Here is a 6,619-nt window from a genome sequence, read left to right as displayed (position 1 = left end):
GGGAGAACCCTTTCTAAAATTAGAACCACCAAAATGATTTTTAAAATGACCGACCCTGTTCAAACTTAGATCATTCTAGACCTCTTAATGATTTTGTAAACCTTTTAGTAGAAGGAATTCACCAAAGCATAAATAGACCTGTGATCCAAGCAAATAATTTTGAATTAAAACCTATAATCATTCAGATTGCACAAAATTCTCGGTATGGGGGAACTCCCATTGAAGACCCCAACCAATATTTTTTAACTTTCTTAGAAATTTGTGTGACATTTTTGTACAATGGTATTAGTGATGATGCCAATAGTATTAGATAATTCCCATTTTATCAAAGAGATGAGGCAAAAAAATGATTAAATTCTTTACCCCCAGGCTCTAAAATCACTTAAAATGTGTTGGCCCACAAATTTCAAGGAAATTTTTAGGAATGAGGTGGAATGAGTTCCCACCTTCTAAGATTGCCAAGCTTATAAATGACATTACTTCTTTTACTCAGTTAGAAGAAGAATATATTTTTGAGGGTTGGGAGAGATTCAAGGAGATGCATAGAAAGTGCCCTCACCATGCCTTACCAGATTGGTTGATAATTCAAACTTTTTATTATTGATTGGTAGGTTCCCGTAAGGCCATAATTGATGTTGTAACTAGACTTTCTTTGATGTCTAAGCCATTTGAAGATACTTATGAATTAATTAAATAAATATTAATAATTTATTTTTAGTGGTCTACTGATAGAGTGAATCCTAAGAGAGTGGATGGAGTTTAAGAAAATGATTCTTTATTTATTTTTATCAAAGAAATTAAACACTTTAGGCTTAAATTTTGATTCATGTTTACATTTGTAAGATAAAAGCTCAATGAAAGAAAATGATATCTAAGGGATTGAAAATAGAACTTTGATTGGAAGACAAAATAATCTCTATTAAAATATATATAATCTAGGTACAAAGAATCACCCAACTTTTAGTTGGTCAAATAATAATGGTGGAAATCAATGGAATTCATGTCAAAATAACCAAGGCACATATTAGAATAATCAAAATTAAGATTATAACAATCCATGAATAGCATATCTTCCTAGGTTTAGTTAAAGCAATCAAAATAGAACTAAAAACATACCACTAGAAGATGTGGTCATGTAATTGGAAACACAATTACCAAACCAAACTACTTCAATTAAAAATTTAAAAACTCAAATAAGTTAGCTTGTAATTTCTTTGAGTACTAAACCCATTGGATATCTTCATAGTAACACTGAAGTTAGTCCTAAAGAGAAAAATAAATACTAATGGGAACCAATTGAATAATAGTAATCATCAACCTAAGCCAAATGGAAAATCTAGGTAGAGTATAGTTGAAGACTAAAAATTTAGCGTTGCTTGGGAGGCAACCCGACCATAGGTCTAGTTAGTTATCCAATCTGACTAAAGACTATAAACTTAATGTTTTTTAGGAGGCCACCCTATCTTTTGAGTTAGTTTTTACATAATATTATTAAAAAAAAATTAATAGAGAATAAGGGAGCATCGTGGCGCCATACATTTGAATGCTGCAGCTCCCCGGTGGGCCTTAATGATTGAAAGTTAAAAAATATTAAACTTCCCTCCTTCTGTAATCTAAAAAACCAATTAGGAGGAAGTTTTCTTTTCAGTTCTTACATATTATTGATTGAATATTATACTTTTTTCTCTTGGAAATGAAAAGTCTAAGTGAAGGATAGAATCAAGCATTCTTCAAAGAACCAAAATGAAAATCATACCAAGAAAGAGGATTCTTTTTCACTTCTCCACATACAAAGTTCTGCCATTATTACAAAGTTGAAAGTATTCAAAAAATGAGGTGGATGAAGAAAGAAGAAGTACTTGGCAAAAAAATACGGAAGATGCATGGTGGTAGAATTTTCTTGTATGATTTCTTTCATGGGCAAGATTTGCTGCTATTTGATTATAAGGAAAAGTATTGCCATTGGAAAATCAAATATAGATTCATTGGTTTTGTCATTATCATTAGATTTTCTTAATGATGCCATCAGGATACAAGATAAAAAAAACTTTTCAAACCATCAAGGTTAGTGGGTATAAATTAAAACCATGTGATTAGATGAGTAAAGAATTCTTAAAGATGTGTATGTATTTTTCTTGTTCTACTTTATTATTTTGCCGCATAGAAGGAAATGATGGCAGATATTGGCTTGTATAGTTGAACTTAATTGAAAATTTTGGATTTGAGAGTCATTGTTGAATGTTGGGTGCCAAGTACACTGGTTATAATATATCTATGTCATGTCACTGATATACTCGTATTTGTTCAAAAAAAATTCTTTCGAGCTAATATATCATAATTGTTTTTTACTATACATATGGACATTGTATGCATTAAATTAACTTCATGAGATATTGAAAACATCCATTTCTCATTCATAACACTAGAGTCTAAATTAGTACTAACATTATATTTATATTATTAACCCAAAACTAAGAAATTAGCCAGACATGATAGGTAAAGAAAGCAAACTATATTTCAATGCTTGCTTAAAAGAGAAAATATAGGAGTAAAAGTTATTTCAAATGTCACCCAAATAGTATAAATACACTCTCTATGTTGCAAATTCAGGTCCATGAACTATGTTTTGATGATTGGCAAACACTCTTACTTTTCTTGGACTACCTTTTAATACTGACTTTTTAGGAATCAAAGATCGGACGGAAAAACGGAGCCAGCTTAAGAATGGGAAGATTAGGGTTGAGTCAGTCTGTAATTTTATTTTTTGCCTTCTTGAGTCAATTGTAATCTTTGGTATGACTGATGCAAAGTAACCACACACACACTTGAGAGACTTAGAATTTCTGTTTTTTACTCATATCGGCTAGGATAATATTTACATCGTCCTGGATGATCTGTCTTAAAATAGAGAATCTAATGAGGGGTTCTTAATTAAGGCAGTCGTCATTAGCCAATTGGCCTGGATGATACTTGTATCGGCCAGGACGATAGGCTCAAAATAGAAAGAAATTACCGCCATAAACAATTAAGGTATTCTGTATTTTTGGTAATCGGCCAGGACGATCTTTGATCGGCCTGGACGATATTCACAATTATGCCTTAATTGATCAGACAATCAATAAGATAATTAAGGATGATTTATACGATCATATCGTCCTGGACGATCGCAAGATCGACCAGGACTATCGATTATAAAATCCTTAGTCACTTCTGGATGATAAATATCGGCTAGCACAAATTCAGGGCGATGCTCTGGACGGTTTTCCTCTAATTTGAACTGATCAGCCAGGACGATCAAGCCAATTTTCAATCATCCAGTTTGCATTCAGAGCGATGCTCTAGCCAATCTTCTGAGATTTATACTGATTGGCCAGGACGATTTCCATATCGTCCTGGACGATATAGTCGACAACTTGCAATTAATGAGATTTTTTAGCTCTTTTTTATAAGAGCTCTTGTTCAACATTTTTTATGATCCTTGGCTGCTGTCTTGACCTAAGAAAAACTAAAGGAGAGAGAGAGAGAGAGAGAGAAAGAGAGAGAGAGAGAGAGAGAGGATATTGTGAGGGGAATTAAGGATGATTTATATGATCATATAGTCCTGGATGATCTCAAGATCAATCAAGACGATCTATTCTAAAATCTTTAGTCACTGCTCGACGATAAATATCGGCCATCACAAATTCAGGTCGATGCTCTAGATGATTTTCCTCTTATTTGAACTGATTGGCCAGGACGATCGTGAGATTTTCCTGGACTATCAAGCCAATTTTCAATCGTCCAGTTTGTATTCAGGGCGATACTCTAACCGATCTTTTGAAATTTGTACTGATCAGCCAGGACGATTTCCATATCATCTTGGATGATATAGTCGGCAACTTGCAATTAATGAGATTTTTGAGCTCTTCTTTATAAGAGCTCTTGTTCAACATTTTTGATGATCATTGGCATCTGTCTTGACCTGGGAAAACCTTAAGGAGAGAGAGAGGGAGAGAGAGAGAGAGGATCTTATGAAGGGAAGCTTGTGAGGGGATTCACAAGGGGTTGCTCCAAGCATTATTCTACTTCTTCTTCCCTAGAGTCTCTTATCCTGGGAAGTGTTGGGAGAGGTAAGTTTCAGCAATTGATCGAGGTTCTCTGCCTGCATCAGGAGGAAGCAAAAGGACGAAGGTTATCTGCCTTGCCGGGTGTGGCAAAAAGAGGTGTTTGTAAAGGCTTCTCCGCTTAGCTGTGGTGGCAAAAGGAGAGTCACGTTGGTAGTGCAATACTCGGAGGGCGCCTCCGGGGAGTGGACGTAGGTTGAGTTGACCGAACCACTATAAACCTTTGTGTTCTTATTTTTACTACTTCCGAACTTAAATTTCCGTATTTAAAATTTGTTGAGCTTTGCTTAAAGTTTTTAAAATACCAATTCACCCCCCTCTTGGTTAGTCTTGGTCCAGTTCTATAGGGCTTAACATCCCTAACAAACTTTCAAGTGGTATCAGTGCGGGATTCATAAAAATTGAGTTTGAAAATTTTTTAAATTTTGATCCATGGCTAACTTTGGGAATCGTAACACTACTGAAGGATATTCGATTACACGACCTTCCTTATTTTATAACCTACCTTTTGATTTTTAGAAAACCCGTATGACAACATTTTTACAATCTACTAATTATCGCATGTGGATGCTTATTAAAGAAGGGTACTCTCCACCTTCTCGTGAAATTAATGGAAGTAAAACGAAAGTTCATTTTATTAAATGGACTTTCGATGAAAGAGATTTAACTCAATTAAATGCAAAATGTTTGAACTGTTTTTTCTGTGCTTTGAAATCTGAGGATTACATGTGTGTTTCCACTTGCTCAACTGGTAAGGAAATTTGGGATAAGTTACGCATTACTTATGAAGGAACCAATGAAGTAAAACAATCTCATTTAAATATTCTCTTGCATGACTACAAACTTTTTCGTATGAAACCTTCTAAATCTATTTTTGACATGTATACAAGGTTTACTCAGATCGTTACTTCATTGCATGCTTTAGGAAGAGAACTTTCAACCTTTGAAAAAGTAAACAAAATTTTGAGATGCTTGCCTTCATCGTTTGATGCTAAAATCACTGCTATAACTAAATCTAAGGATTTAAACACCTATCATTGACAACTTACTTGGCTCACTCATTGCTTACGAGCAAGGAGTGAATCAAAGAAATATTGATGCAGGTGAGAAGAAGAAGGAGAAAATGGTGGCACTGAAGGTGCACATATCAGATTCTAAATATTTCGGGTCTAAAAGCGATGGCTTTTCCTTAATCACAAGGCAATTCAAAAGCTTTCTAAGGAAGAAGTAAAAGCATTATTGGAGAAAAGGTAAGGATAGTAAATATTAAAAGGAATCTTCTGATGTTATCTATTACGAATGCAAGAAACCCGGACATGTGAGAGCTAATTTTCCTACACTTCAAGATCACTCAAGCAAAGGAAAGGGTGAGGAGAAACCCAAGTTCAGGAAGGACAAGAAGAGACTTCAAAAAGCATTTTGGGCAGATTCTGCATCGGATTCATCGGAGACAGAACTAGAAGATGAGATAACAAAATTGTGCTTGATGGCAGACGATAATCTTGATCAAGAAGAGGTATGTGAACATTCCTACGATCAACTTCTTAAAGTTTCTAAAAAAAATCATACAACATATAAGAAACTCAATAAAACACATGCAAGCTTAAAATTGGAATTTTTGGAGTTACAAAAAGAGCATGCAATTATGACTAAAGATCATTCTACAATTGATTCAAATCATATGGCTCTACTTGATAAATTTGATGAGTTAAACAAAAAACATTGTGAATTAATAGAAGAGTATGAGTCACTAAAAGTCACACACACCTCACTTGATTCTGATTTTAAGAAGTCTAAAGAGATGGAGAAAAAATTAAGGATTTAGAATGAAGTCTTAAAAAACACAAATTTGAAGATTCAAAATGAATTAGATACATGTAAGAAAACTAGGATGACACCTATTTTTGATTAAAAGCCAAAAACTAGGAAGAGGCATTATAACTCAAACCACTTAAGAAACCCTTTTCCTGGAGTTAGATGTTTTTTCTGTGGCATGCTAGGACACATCTCACACACGTGCACAGTTCACCATAGTACACATTGGGTGTGGAGACCTAAATTGCATAATCCACAGCGTACCACACATGCATTGCGTTCTACTTTTCATAAGAAGGGACCCAAACCTGTTTGGGTTCCTATATCTGACATTTAATAATCTTGCAGGTGGGCTCTCACCAAAGGTCTCGTGAGAGTATGTGGTACCTGGAAAGTGGATGCTCTCGACATATGACTGGTGATGGCAATCAATTTTTTTTGCTGGAGTCCAGGACTTGAGGCAAGGTTACTCTTGGAGACAACACCACCAGGAAGGTGGTAGGCTCAGGTATAATTGGTAATTCCAAGAACCTTATGATTGAAAATGTTTTGCTTGTAGATGGATTGAAGCACAACCTGTTGAGCATCAGTCAACTTTGAGACAAGGGCTTCATCATGCGATTCTTTGTAAATTCATGCATTGTAAGTTTAAGTAACAACACTATTTTGCAGGGAAAAAGGATCAACAACATCTACATTCT

At 34.7% G+C, this 6,619-nt stretch overlaps 1 non-coding gene across 1 annotated transcript; it reads right to left on the bottom strand.

The window, feature by feature from the left end:
• Positions 1-460: 460 nt before the first annotated feature.
• On the bottom strand, positions 461-567 carry LOC114579743. The gene has a single exon (XR_003700911.1). It is a non-coding gene; the product is annotated as a small nucleolar RNA R71 (small nucleolar RNA).
• Between the last annotated feature and the right edge of the window lie 6,052 nt (positions 568-6,619).

This window comes from Dendrobium catenatum, unplaced genomic scaffold, assembly GCF_001605985.2.
Source record: "Dendrobium catenatum unplaced genomic scaffold, ASM160598v2 fragScaff_scaffold_621, whole genome shotgun sequence".
NCBI lineage: Eukaryota > Viridiplantae > Streptophyta > Magnoliopsida > Asparagales > Orchidaceae > Dendrobium > Dendrobium catenatum.
The sequence above is the reverse complement of the archived record's forward strand: the minus strand, read 5'-3'. Positions and strand labels throughout refer to the sequence as shown.